At 38.4% G+C, this 13687-nt stretch overlaps 1 pseudogene across 1 annotated transcript; it reads right to left on the bottom strand.

The window, feature by feature from the left end:
- Positions 1-1380: 1380 nt before the first annotated feature.
- On the bottom strand, positions 1381-2606 carry LOC308338383 (small ribosomal subunit protein eS6-like; annotated as a pseudogene). The gene is made up of 2 exons: positions 2534-2606; positions 1381-2097 (listed from the first exon to the last, which is right to left on the bottom strand). The product of its transcript is annotated as a small ribosomal subunit protein eS6-like (transcript).
- Between the last annotated feature and the right edge of the window lie 11081 nt (positions 2607-13687).

Raw genomic sequence — 13687 nt, 5'->3', positions numbered from 1 at the left:
AGAGCAGAGGCCTCCTCTGAAAACAGCTTAGAATTTCCTTAAAGCATCAAGGGACCAGACCACTGGAATTCATGAATTGAAAGGAACATGTTATTGTTTGAGAAGTTTCCTGGAAATCTTGTTTATTATTGTGTCTCTGAAAAAATAACCGTGACATCTGAACTGTTAGCTTTTTTTAAAATGGATTTTTGGAAACAGGTTATTTATAAACTAGGACCTGTCCAGAAAGTAGTGGTAAGAGGAACAGCTCTGCATAATAGTCAAACGACCGACATGTAATATCCCAAATAGCAGTTCTTTGAAAAGCCACTGCAGGTGCAAGTTTATTTAAAAACAGACCACAACACAGGTGCAGTTCTCCTTATAAACATTTAACCACAGAAGATTACCCTAAAAGTCTCTGTGGAAAGCCGTTGGAAAAAAGAGAGTTCAGTTTTTTGTCTTAATTTTTTAATTTTTAAAAAGAATTTGGGATGAAGTCTCTTCTTCATGTTTTGTATTCTTTTTCAACTTAGTTTTGGTCTCCTGATATCTAAATATAAATTTTACATATACATGATTAGATACAGATCAATATTAAGAAATTCTGTATGCAATAAGCAAAAATGTTTAGAGTTAAAAAATGTCAAATAGAAGAAATTTCTCCATGTATATATGAAACAACTAATATTAATGACTTGTAGCTTCATAAGGTGAATTGGACTAGAAGTTAGGAGGCCTATGCTCCACATTTAATGACTTAATTCTAAAATTCAAAATACATTCTAAATTTATACTCAAATGGGAAAAATATGACTCCTATAAAGAAGTGCATGGTGTCATTCCTATAGTTCTCTCCTTCACTCTGCTACAGTTGTAGGGCCTTCCTCCCTGCTACCTGACCTGTCCAAATTCTTTCCCATCTTGGGCCCTTTACTTGCTATTTCCTTTCTTTTTGGAGCAGTGTCTGTGTGATTCTATTGTAGGCAAGATAATGTCCCCTCCAACCACCCCCCTCCCAAGTACGCGCCCTAATCCCTAGATCCTGTGAATATGTAAAACTGTTAAATAGGAAAAGAGATTTTGCAGATGTGGCTAAGGGTGTGGGCCTTAAAATGGCGGAGTTTACCCTCAATTACCTGGATGGGCCAAGATAATCACATGAGGCCCTAAAAGCAGAGAACTTTCCCTAGATGGAAGCAGACGAGATGAGGCAAAAGCAGAGATCAGAGCAGGACTTGAGTCACTATTGCTACCTTTAAAGATCAAGGAGGCCCGTAGCCAGGGAATGCTGTCATCATCTAGAAGCTGAGAACAACCTCCGCCTGACAGCCGAAAAAGGAATGGGGACATCACCTCTAAAGCTTTAGGGACCGAATTCTGCCAAAAACCTGAATGAGTTTAGAAGCGGATTCTCTGCCAGAACCTCAAGATAACAGTCAGGCTGTGTCTCTTGGCGACCTGTGGCTGGTGTTTTTCTTTGGCCTCCTTCATTCTCTTGGCCAAAAGTTTAGCATATTCTGCAGTCTCTTCCTTAGTTTTCTTAGTGCGCTCTTTCTTCAAAGCAATATGTTGATGTTCGTGTTGGAGGACATGTGTAGTAACAAGACCCTGAATTTTGGGCCCTTTGGTTCTAGGCGTCTCATCTTCTTTGTTTAGGGGCTTTATTACAACACACTGTGGCCATCTTTTTTAGAGTTTGAAAATTTTGTGGGTTCTGCTAGTTATTTTAAGCTCCAGACAATGAGGCACAGTCATATCGGTGAGTCTAGAAATATGCTTCTCACCCTTTTTTGCAATGATGAAGTTGAGAGCACTGAGATTAGCATCCACAATGCAACCCCAAACAGATTTGCCCTTTCTTTCTCTAGTCCTCCTCGGTTTGTGGCAGGAATGCTTACTCATCTGCTGATAGACACAGCCATGGGTCAGGACACCCTGCTTCATGGTGTTGAAGCCTTCGTTCCTCACTCAGACTGTTAACAGCAACTTCTGTGGCCCTATCTCCTCCTAAAGGGTACAAAGTTGCATTCATCCTCCACTTCAGTAAGTTTCTGGCGCCAGTGGCTGGGAAAGGGATGTTTAGTTTCACCCTAAAGTAGCTTACGGCCTCCAAGGCTCCATGGAAAAGAGCTGATAATGGTTCTTGTTAAGTTCCATCTGCTCTTGTGGAGTTGCTCTACAGGAGCAATCCAGCCAGGACCATCCCGTGGGCAAGAGTAGATTGCCGGTCAGATAAAAGGCTTTAGCTCACTTTAGAAAACCCCCTCTTCAATCCTTGCGAATAACTTCATACACAACAGATTTGTGGAACTCTGAGTGGCTATAGGATGTTTGGGACTTTCAGGATGTTTAAAATTAAGCCGGTTGCAATTATATATTCATTATATCGGGTATATATAGACACATAAAGAATTTTCCACTTTTGAATGCTTTATCTTGTTTCATGTCTCTTGGAGATCACTTATTTTAGCTTGTCTTGGCTGAAGTCCCTTCCTCTGTTGCTAATAGGATCTTCTCTCAGTTTATTTTTCTGGGTTGATTCAAAAGTTACTTTTGTATTCTGTAGTGTCCCAAAGGTCTAGAAGGTAGAGATATGGTACATATAGATTAGGTATAAAGGCCATGTTCCTGATGACCCTGTGACGTATTTGAGATGGTGTGTTTTTGGAGATAATTTGAACAATACTATTCATTACCAAAGCTTGTTTTTAATATATCAACTTCAAGGACAAATGGGAACAATGATTTGTTAGACTGAATGCAGAATTTAGTCCACTAAAAGGAAAATAAAGGGAGTCCAGCTACATCTTTGGTTTAAAGCCAAGAAGGCTATTAAAAAATATCATCATCCCTTGTAAGTGTTTAAGTGGCAAGATTCCAGGAAGTCAAGGTCTTTGTATATTATGAAAGACTTTCAAGGGGAGAAATCACATGATATTAAAGATATAGGCTAAGGAGAGACTAATTACTTAAGATAAGTATTCATACAATCCTTATGGATGACATGGAGAATTATAGTCTGTGTGATAGTATGGTATTGTATGAATTAACTTAAAATGAAGTGCTATGCCCCAAATGTGCTTATGAGTGGATCAGTATTAGATTAGAGGCGAGACTTCCGATGCGTGCCAAAGAAGTCTGTTTTCAGCACTAGCCCACTGAACATTTCTCTAAACAATTTAAATAAGGACCCTGTTGGCATGGGTATCAAGTTTGTAGATGCTGTGAAGTTGAGAGAAGTAACCAATGAGCTGAGTTTCAGAATCTGGGCTTAAAAAGAATCTAGTAAATTATAATGTTGGTCTGAGTTTAATAAGATAAATCTTAAGGACCAATGCTAAATCTCATACCCAAATCCCAGCTGTTTAAATATTAAATGTTTATAGAAGCACTTATTTATTTTTTTTTTAAATTTATTTTACAGACAGAGATCACAAGTAGGCAGAGAGGCAGGCAGGGAGAGAGGAGGAAGCAGGCTCCCTGCTGAGCAGAGAGCCTGATGTGGGGCTCCCAGGACCCTGGGATCATGACCTGAGCTGAAGGCAGAGGCTTTAACCCACTGAGCCACCCAGGCACCCTAGAAGCACTTATATTTTAAAAGGGGGATTTAGTTGACTATAAAGTTGTTAGAAGGCAATAGTGTGACATAGCTGCCAAAAGTGTGATACTGTTCTCTTAAGTGGCATTTATTGAAAAATATTACTGTTCTGCTGTTTTATACTTGATCAGATAACGCTTGGACTACTGTATGCATATCTGGGAACAACACTTAAAAAAGCAGCATTGACACTATAAAGCCTGTTCAAAAAAGAGATTAATATTGCTGCATACAGTTAAAATTAGAGACTTTTTGACTCCTTAGGAAAATGTTCTGCATTCATCTTTTATTCAATCAATATATTTTAGGTTTTTGTGCTGTGATCTTGGAAACAGAAGTGAGCAACAGGGCAATGCCATTTTCAGAAGCTTTTATTCTAATGAGGAGACAGATACTAAATAAACTAAATAAGAAATTCAAGTATGGTAAATACTATGAAGAAAATAAAATAGGGTCATACGACAGTGATTGCGGGTGGGTTAGGATGGTTTGCAACCAGGGAAATTCTCTGAGGCAATGATCCTTAACTTGAGACTTGAATGATGATGAGGGGCCAGCCATGCAAAGATTTGAAAAGCGTTTCATGCAGAGGGACTAAAAAGTCCGAAGACTCTGAGTAAGTAGCTGGAGAATGATAAGTGAAAAAGAGAGTTATGGGAAATCAGGCAAGATAATGAGTTTGAATTTATTCTAAGTGTAATGAGAAGCCAGTAGAGGTTTTGAATCACATATGATCTAATTTACCTTTTGAAAAGATCACCGTCTGCGGGGCAAACAATGAGTAATGGGGGTAAGACTGGATGTAGAGAGGAGTTTGGAGCAGTGAAGAGTTTAATGAGTTATAAACATGAAACCATTTTTTCCCCCAAATTTTGCTTCCAAATTACCATGATTAAATTTTTCTTTGCCTTCCCGTGACAGTGTTTTAAGACAATACAATAATTTTGCAAATTTTCTATCATTAAATGTCTAGTATATATTTTTTGAACCTAAAACAGGTCTAAAGAGTAGTCAGTTAAAAAAAAAAAGTCCAGGGCGCCTGGGTGGCTCAGTGGGTTAAAGCCTCTGCCTTCGGCTCAGGTCATGATCTCAGGATCCTGGGATCGAGCCCCACATTGGGTTCTCTGCTCAGCAGGGAGCCTGCTTCCTCCTCTCTCTCTGCCTGCCTCTCTGCCTACTTGTGATCTTTCTCTGTCAAATAAATAAAATAAAAAAAAAAAGTCCAGTTCAGTGTAAAAACATATCTAAAATTCACTTTTCACTTCAAATCTCTAATACTCAGTTTGAAACAAGATGGAGTAACAGAGACCAGATCTACTCTCCCACCAGAAACAAGTAGAAGAAACGGACAGACTTATGAAACAATGGTTTTTGAGAGATTGGACATTAGGCAACAAAAGGCGTCATCTCTGAGAGACAGACAACAAATGCGAAGGCCTCTGCCATTGCCCCGGCTTCTTGCCTTGAGAGAGTTTCCGGGACCCGGCCTCGCTGCCGAAGTCTGCCATACATGTAAAGAAAAAAAAAAAAGACTAATTCTACACAAACTCCTCTAGCACATTGGAGAGGAAAAGATACTTCAAAACTTATTCTGCTGGGTAAGGATTATCCTGATAACAAAACTAGGCAAAGACATTATAAGGAAACAATTTCAGACCAATATCCTTGATGAATATAAATGCAGAAGTTCAAGGCAACATTTTAGTAAATTGAATCCATCCGTTTACAAAAAGGATATTACATCATGAATAAGTGGGGTTTACCCCCAGAAATGCCAGATTAATTTAACATTTAGTCATTATAATTCACTGTACTAAAAAGCTAAAAAATGAAAATCATGTGGTCATCTCAATAATCAGAGAAAAACCATTTGAAAATGTACAATACCCATTTCTGAAAAAAAAAAAAAAAAAACAAACCAAAAAACCAAAAAAACAGGAAACTAGGAATAGACGGGAACTTCCTGAGCTTGATAAAGAACTTTCAAGAGAAACCTAAGATCATACTTAAAAACTGAATTCTGAAGATATGAACTTTTAATAGCTTTATTGAGATGTAATAGATACACAATGAAATGCCCACATTTATACAGTAACTTTTGACATGTATATACAGTCAGGAATCTGTAACCACCGTCAGGATAATGAACACGTATCCTCCCCAAAAGTTTCCTTAGATACCCTTGTAATCTTCTTCCTCTCTTCTCTCCCTGCCCTACTTTCCCAGACAATCACTGATCTGTTTTCTGTCACTGTAGGTTTGTTTTCACTTCCTAGATGATTTGTATTAAAACAATAATTTTTATTAAATTACAATTTTATTATAATTATTTGGATTAAAAAAGTAATATATTATTTAATACAGCACAAAATTTAATACCAATATCTTAAAACATAATTTAAAAATAATATTTAAAATGTACTACTACATATTTTTATGGTATATATTCAAAATTTTTTTTCTTTTCAGATTTTATTTAAGTTCAGGTTAGTTAACATAGTGCAGTATTTGTTTCAGGGGTAGAATTTAGTGATTTGCCATTTGCATATAACACTCACTGCTTATTACAAGTGCCCTCCTTAATGCCCATCACCCATTTACTCCACACCCCCCACCTCCCCTCCAGCAACCCTCAGTGTTAACCCTATAGTTAAGAATCTGTTACGGTTTGCCTCCTCTGTTTTTTGTCTTATTTTTCCTTCCCCTCTCCTATGTTCATCTGTTTTGATTCTTACATACCATATATGCATGAATCATATGGTATTTGTCTTTCTCTGACTGACTTATTTTGCTTAGCATAATACACTTTAGCGCCATCCATGTCATTGGAAATGGCAAGATTTCATTCTTTTTGATGGCTGAGCAATATTCTATTGTATATGAACATCTTTATCCATTCATCTGTTGATGGACATTTGGGCTCTTTCCATAATTTGGCTATTGTGGATAATGTTGCTATAAACATTGGGGTGCATGTGCCCCTTTGAATCACTATTTTTATATCTTTTGGACAAATAACTAGTAGTACAATTGCTGGGTCATAGGGTAGCTCTATTTTTAACTTTTTGAGGAACCTCTATACTGTCTTCCAGAGTGGCTGCACCAGTTTGCATTCCCACCAAAAGTGTAAGAGGGCTCCCCTTTCTCCACATCCTTACTAACATCTGTTGTTTCCAGACTGGTTAATTTTAGCCATTTTGACTGGTGTGAGGTGGTACCTCATTGTGGTTTTGATTTGTATTTCCCTGATGCTGAGTGATGTGGAGCATTTTTTCATGTGTCAGTTAGCCATTTGTATGTCTTCTTTGGAGAAATGTCTATTCATGTTTTTCTGCCCATTTCTTAACTGGATTTTTAATTTTTGGGGTTCTAAGTTCTTTATAGATATTGGATACTAACCCTTTATCCGATATATCATTTGCAAATATCTTCTCCCATTCTGTAGGTTGCTTTTTAAAAAAGATTTAATTAATTAATTTAGAGAGCCCATGAGCAGGGGGAGGAGCAGAGAGAGGGGGACAAGCAGACGCTGTTCTCAGCTAAGAGCCTGATGTGGGGCTTGATCCCACAACCCTGAGATCAGGACCTGAGCAGAAACCAAGAGTCAGATGCCCAACCCAGACACCCAGGCGCCCTGGCTGCCTCTTAGTTTTGTTGGTTGTTTCCTTTGCTGCGAAGAAACTTTTTATCTTAAGTCCCTATATTCAAATTCTCTCTCTCTCTCTAGAATCATACAGTATATACTCTTTTTTAAAAATTTTAAAAAGATTTACTTGTTTGAGAGGGAACGTGTGTGTGTGTGTGTGTGTGTGTGTTAGAGAGAGAGAGAGAGAGAGAGAGAGAGAAGGAGCAGGGGAGGGGCAGAGGGAGAGGGAGGAGCAGACTCCCCGCTGAGCAAGGAGCAGAACACAGGGCTTGATCCCAGGACTCCCGGATCATGACCTGAGCTCAAGGCAGACGCTCAACCAGCTGAGCCACCCAGGCGCCCAAATATATACTCTTTTTAAGATATTTTGTCTGGCTTCTTTCACTCAGAATAAATTATTTTGAGATTCATCCTTCTTGTTGTTATATGTTTCAACGGTTTATTCACTTTTATTGCTGAATAACTTGCCACAATTTGTTCACCCAATTTGTGTATGGATGTTTAGGATGCTTCCAGTTTTAGGCTATTACAAATAAAGCTAACAGTTCTTCCAAGTGCTGTCTTCCTTCCCCACGTTAGTAAAACTGGTTGTATTCTTTTTCTTTTCCAGCTTTATTGAGAAATAATTGGCATATAACTGTTTAAGGTGTAGAAAGTGATGATTTGATACATGTATATTGTGAAATGGTTACCACAGGAAGGTTAGTTAACATATCCTTCACCTCACATAATTATCATTGTCCTTGTTATGCAAAGAACATTAAAGTTCTCTAATAGCAACTTCTAAGAATACAAAACAGTATTATTAACTATAGTCACTGAGCTATACTTTACAACCCCAGGGCTTATTCATCTTATAACTGGAAGTTTGTTTTGTTTTTAATTTAAATTCAACTAGCCAACATATAGAACATTATTAGTTTCAGATGTAGAATTCAGTAATTCATCAGCTGCATATAACACTCAGTGCTCATCACATCATGTGCCCTCCTTAATGCCCATCACCCAACTACCTCATCCTCCCACCCAACTCCTCTCCAGCAACCTTCAGTTTCTTTCCCATAGTTAAGAGTTTCTTATGATTTTTCTCCCTCTCTGATTTCTTCTCATTCCATTTTCCCCTCCCTTCCCCTATGATCCTCTGCACTGTTTCTTATATACCTCATATGAGTGAAACTATATTGGTAATTGTCTTTCTCTGATTGACTTATTTCCATCAGCATATCAGTTTGATATAAATGGTGAGATTTCATCCTTTCTGATGGCTGAGTAATCCTCCATTGTATAGATACACCACATCTTCTTTATCTATTCACCATTGATGGACAACTCGGCTCTTTCCATAGTTTGGCTGTTGTGGACATGCTGCCACAAACATTGGGGTTCATGTGCCCCTTTGGATCACTACATTTGTATCTTTGGGGTAAATACCTAGTAGTGCCATTGCTGGGTCATAGGGTAGCTCTATGGGACCTCATCAAGATAAAAGCTTTTGCACAACAACGGAAACAGTCAACAAAACTAAAAGGCAACCTATGGAATGGGAGAAGATATTTGCAAATGACATATCAGATAAAGGGCTAGTATCCAAGATCTATAAATACCTTTGTCCCCTTTGACCAGCATCTTTCCATTTCTTCTACCCCTCAGCCCCTGGAAACCACTAATTCTACTCCCTGTATCTATGAATTCAGTGTTTTTAAGTTCCACATGTAAGTGAAATCAGTAAGTGTTTTTGTCTTCTTGCACTTAGCACAATGCCCTTAACGTCCATCTGTGTTGTCATAAATGGCAGGATTTCCTCCTTCTTCTTTTTTTTTTTTTTAAAGTCACATGCTCTACCAACTGAGCCAACCAAGTGCCCCTAGCCTCTAAACTTTTAAGTTTCTAGTCTAGTGGGTGCCTGACTGACTCAATTGATAGGGCCTGCAACTCATTTTTTTTTTTTAAGATTTTATTTATTTATTTGAGAGAGAGAGAGAGAGAGAGAGAAAGAGCACGGGCTCATGCACAAGCAGGCAGAGTGGCAGGCAGGGACGGAGAGAGAAGCAGGCTCCCTGCCAAGCAAGGAGCCCGATGCAGGTCTCGATCCCAGGACCCTGGGATGATGACCTGAGCCAAAGGCAGTGGCTTAACCGACTGGGCCACCCAGGCATCCCAAGAGTTCCCTCTTTTTTATAGCTGAAAAATATTCCACCATATATATCACATTTTCTTCATTCATTCCTGTGTTTATGGACCCTTGGGTTGTTTCCATGTGGCTATTGTGAATAATGCTGCAATGAACTTGTTGTGCAGATATCTTTTTAAGATAGTGTTTTAATTTCCTTTGGTATTCTTTTGGATATTGCCCAGAAGTGGGATTGCTGGATCATACTGTAGTTCTGTTTTTAATTTTTTGAAGAGCACTTATATTGTTTTCCATAGTGGAAACATTCCTGCCAGCCACGCACAAGGGCTCCCTTTACTCCACATCCTTACCAGCATTTGTCATCTCTTGCCGTTTTGGTAATAACCATTCTAACAGGTGTGAGGTGATATCTTATTGTGGTTTTGATTTGTGTTTCCCTGATGATTTGTGACATCGAGCACTTTTCATACACATGTTAACCATTTGAATGTCTTCTTCGGAGAAATGTCTGTTCAAGTCCTCTGCCTATTTTTAAATTGGATTGTTTGGGTTTTTTGCTATGTAGTTGTAGGATTTCCTTGTGTCTTCTATATGTTAATTTCTTATCAGATATATGGTTTGCAGATATTTTTCTCCCATTCTGTAAATTGTATTTTATTTTTGTTCATTATTTCTTTTGCTGTGCAGACGATTTTAGTTTGATATAGTTCTAGTTGTTGATTTTTGCTTTTGTTGTTTATGCTTTTGGTGTCATATCCAAAAATTCACTGCCAAGGCCAATGTCAAGGAGCTTTTTCCACTATGCTTTTGCCTAGGAGTTTTATGGTTTCAGGTCTTATGTTTATGTCAATCCATTTGAAGGTGATTTTTGTGAATGGTGGAAGATAGAGGCCCAATTTCATAGTTTTGCATGTGAATATTCAGTTTTTTCAAGGCCGTTTGTTTAAAAGAATCTCATTTTAGCATTGAATATTCTCATCTCCCTTGCCAAGTAATAGTTAACCCTATGTGTGTGAATTTATTTCTCGGCTCCAGATTCTGTTCCATTGTTCTATGTATTTGTTCTTATTTGTTTTTTATTTTATGTGTGTCTGTTTTTATGCCAGTACCATACTGTTTTGGTTATTATAGCTTTTTTTTAGACATTTTCGTTCATACCTTATAAGGGTCATATAGCATGAACACATATCAATTTCTATGTTCCTACATGCCCACAACCTAAGGGGAAGTGTCCAGTTCTCCCATGAATGCTTTCCTCAAAGTAGATAGCTCCAGGCTGGGCTTGCATTTTGTGTAACTCAACAGGGAGTGACCACGATGGTGGTTCTGATGATAATAATCACTACTCATGGAGTGCTTACCATATGCCAAGATCTTTTCTAACTTCTTTATATGTTATAATACATGTTAAGTTCCATAACAATCCTAAGAAATATGTATTGTTATTATCCCCATTTTACAGATAGAGATTACACGAGTGGTCAAGGTTTGTCCATTTCACCCAGCTAGTAAATGATAAGTTGGGTAATAAACTCAAGGAATCAGACTCAGAATACTTTCTCTTAACTATTATGCTCTCTTGCTTCTCAATTTTCCTTTTTTGCAGCATCCCTGATTTCTTTGAATTATTTTCTTGAATCTCTCCCTCACTTGACTTTGAGGAGGAAAAAACTACCCTGTCCTTTCCTCTCTCAAGAGTAAAGGGGGAGAGGCACCTGGGTGGCTCAGTGGGTTAAAGCCTCTGCCTTCGGCTCAGGTCATGATCTCAGGGTCCTGGGATTGAGCCCCACATCGGGCTCTCTGCTCAGCAGGGAGCCTGCTTCCCTTCCTCTCTCTCTGCCTCCCTCTCTGCCTACTTGTGATCTCTGTCAAATAAATAAATAAAATCTTTAAAAAAATAAAAAAAGAGTAAAGGGGGAAATTGTCTTACCACAAACATTCCTATTTCCACAAAACCAAGAGCTCCAAAGATGTTACTTCCCTTTTCCTTCCAAAGTCCTCTAAAGACTAGAAGAGAGAGCTCAAGAATGGGGGGTGGGGGTTGATGGCCATAAGTTGAGTTCTGTTCTTCCTTCCTTCCAAGTTAAGCCTTGGGGAAGTATCTGACTCTCTTTAGAACTTGGGGTACTTAGCCATTCTTGTTTATTAGCTGTGAGCCCTAGTAGCCAGTTCTGGGGCAAAGGAAAAATAACTTTATGACTGAGGCTATTGTAGTAGTCTAGGCTAGAGGACAGAGACGTGGGCCGGGGTGGCAGTGAAAATGGAGAGAATCAGGTAAATTTGGGATATATTCTTCAAATAAAACCAAAAGGGTATGGTGGTAAACTGAATATGGGGGAGAAGAAAACAGAGGCATCAAAGAAGGGGATTTGGTTTGAACAACCAGGTGGATTTACTGAGAGAAGGAAGGCTAGACACAGGAAAAGATCAGATTAGAAGTGTGAGGGTGTCTTGATTGTCTAGAGTACTGTTTGCCTGGTTAAGTTTTGGGTACCTGTCAGACAGAGATATCAAATAGCAGAGATATCAAATAGCAAGTTGGGTGTAGGAGTTTGGAGCTCAACAGGCAAGGTAAAGTCTAGAATTATGCACTTGAAAGTCATGGCATGTCCTGAGTCAAAGCCATGGGATCAGATAAAGTTAATTAAGGAGAAGATGAGAAGAAGAGAAGGCTGAAGATCAAACCTTTGTATTCACCAGAAAATTCAGCAAGAGACTGCCAAGGAGTCACCAATGAGATGGGAGCAAAACAAGGAGAACGTCTTTTGTGTCCCAAGAGAAGAAACTCTTTGTCATGGTTTGACCGTCCCAGGTATAGAATAAGCTATGTCCAGAGGAAGTGATCCATTGACCTATTTCAGATGGTTTTGAAGCAAATGCTGAACTCAGACTGTCTGCCATATAGGAAATTCAAACAAAACTTGAGTGGGAGTCAAGAAGGTGAGACTAAATTATTTTAGGATCTCTTTAATCCAGATGAGTCTATCACTGAACCATTTACTTTCAACAGTCTTATATATGAATGTAGAAAAATAAACCATTTTCGGTGAAGAATTTAGAACAATGTGGCTAAGCTCCCAGTACTTAACTTAACTAACTTGCATGGGAAGTGTTCTACGATTCACATTTTGTATTTTTGGTGGGAAGAACATAACTAAAAGTGGAGATTGAAATGGTTTAAAGATTAAACCAGGACCTGTTATTTATATACAATTGATTAGTGCTGAAAAGATTATGAAACAATTTGCCTATAGCACAGAACTGTAAAAATAAATAGAAGCTTCAGCTAAGTTGTTTTCAATGTAAGCCTGTTTGTTTGTTTATTTATTTATTTATTTGACAGACAGAGATCACAAGCAGGCAGAGAGGCAGGCAGAGAGAGAGGGGGAAGCAGGCTCCCCGCTGAGCAGAGAGCCCGATGCGGGGCTCCATCCCAGGACCCCAGGATTCATGACCCAAGCCGAAGGCAGAGGCTTCAACCCACTGAGCCACTCAGGCGCCCCCCTGTTTATTTTTTTTTAAAATTACCTTTATTAACCTCTTGCTCTTCTATAAACAGATAATACTGCCAGTTATTATCCCCCCCGCATGCTTCTAGCCTATGAATTTTCAAACTTCACTGTACATTAGACTCAACTGGAAGGCTTTCTAAAAAATACACATTCCAAGGTCACATCTCCAGAGATTCTGATTGGGTGTGGCCAGGAAATCCGTATTTTGACTAGTATTCCAGGTGATTCTAGGGAAGATAATCCCTGGACCACACTGGGCGATACACTGGTCCTGATCCTATATTTCAGGTATAGGTAACTCTCTTCGGGGGCAAAGGTGCCACTTGGGTCTCCACCCTTATTTTAATTTAATTTTATTTTTTTCTCTTTTAGATGAATAGTTTACATAACAGAAATACAAAACTGTAAGATTAAAAGCCTAGAAACATCAAATGTAGAGCTTTTCTTTGGCATAGTAATTATGAATAAACTACTATTTGCTTTTATAAAAATAAGATTTGGGGAAAATTTTTGTCCCCAAAGATTCATCCAACTTGCTTTGGGGGAGAAATCTAGACTTGAGTTTATTTTCAAGAAAATAATGACTTAAAAAAAAAAGTATCCAGCTAACTTGTAATTACTCCGTTTTGAAGTGAATGAATAAATCAGTTATTTAGAAACTACAGCTAGAGATGAAGAGTCTTAAGTGTTGATACTTGTTTTGACATCCTGGCCATACATTAAAGTAATGTGTTTTCAGATTTGTTTTTTCCCCCTAATAGATACAATTGTTCTTGTAAATCCAGTATGTTTTCCTTAACACCGAATAGTTTCTAAGT

Source organism: Martes martes (genome assembly GCF_963455335.1).
Source record: "Martes martes genome assembly, chromosome: 2".
NCBI lineage: Eukaryota > Metazoa > Chordata > Mammalia > Carnivora > Mustelidae > Martes > Martes martes.
This window is presented reverse-complemented; position numbering and strand designations above follow the sequence as displayed.